Source organism: Carlito syrichta, unplaced genomic scaffold (genome assembly GCF_000164805.1).
Source record: "Carlito syrichta isolate Samal-C Ts95f unplaced genomic scaffold, Tarsius_syrichta-2.0.1 Scaffold287961, whole genome shotgun sequence".
Lineage (NCBI taxonomy): Eukaryota > Metazoa > Chordata > Mammalia > Primates > Tarsiidae > Carlito > Carlito syrichta.
In genome coordinates this window covers 423,233-424,450 of record NW_007232057.1, presented here as the reverse complement: position 1 = coordinate 424,450, position 1,218 = coordinate 423,233, and positions in this window count along the sequence as shown.

The following is a 1,218-nucleotide window of genomic DNA, read 5'->3' as shown; positions in this document are numbered from 1 at the left end:
GGGGCGGGGCGGGGGCGGGGCCGGGGGCGGGGCCGGGGGCAACAGGCGGGCTGCGCGCGAGCTCCCGCCCCTGGCCGGCTGTAAATCACGCTTCCCCCCAGCTCACTGGGCGCCGGCGGGAGGGCGGGTGTGGCCAAAGGGCAGGCCGGCAGCCAGTGGCCAATGAAAACGAGGCAAGGGCTCGACTCCGGGAGGGTCAGCCAATGAAAAGTGAGAGCCATTTCCTTAGCGGCGTCAGGGCGGGCTTGTCGGAAGAGGGCTCGGATTTTGGAAGTCGCCGAGGCCTGGACTCGGGTTACTCTTGTTGCTTCCTCTTTGATCGGTTTTTGCTTTTACTTCCCAGTTTTCTGAAGATTCCTTCTGGCAGCCTCTTGCTTTTGGTCTTGCTGAGCGCCACCTCCTAGGCGTTCTAGGGTGAAGGGGTTGAGAGCAGGATCCAAATACATGTGCACGACTTGTTCTGGGTTCTAGCAAGGGCAGAACCAAGGGGCACCCCTGCTGGGTGACCCGGGAGAATTGCAAAGTGGGCTTCCCAGATCCGCGAGTGAGCCCGGAGCTTCCCAGCAAGGTGGGCTCCAGCTCTGGGTTCTAGCAAGGGCTGTGGGCCACCACTGTCTCTCTTTCTGTGCTCTGAGTGCCACGCAGAAGAGAGCAAGGGCAAGAATCAACCCCACAGTCTCTGGGGCCCTCTAGCCCCGGGAAAGAGGGGAAGGGGGAAAACGTGAAATGCTGAAATGGTCATGAAAGCCTCCACTCTTCTAGGTCTTCCTTCTATGAATCGGGAAAAGCGAGCATGTGGGCTCTGGTTAGCTTATGTGTGGCCAGTAGTCTAAATAAGCAAAACGGGGTTTAGATTTGGGTGAGATCTTACTACTTTCTCATGCCTTTCCTCAAATTGAGTAATAGTGAATTTAGGATTTATCTTTAAAAAGTTAAATCAGGGTGGGGTGAGGTGGCTCAAACCTGTAATCCCAGCACTTTGAGAGGCTGAGGCAAGAGGATTGCCTGAGGCTGGATGCGGTGGCTCATGTCTGTAATCTCAGCACTATGGGAGACCGAGTTGAGAGGATTGCCTGATCTCACGGGTTTGAAACCAGCCTGGACAACTTAGTGAGACTTCGCCTCTACCATAAATCAAAAAATTAGCCGGGTGTGGTGGCGCATGCCTGTGGTTCCAGCTACTTGGAAGGCTGAGGTGGAAGGATCGCCTGAGCCCAG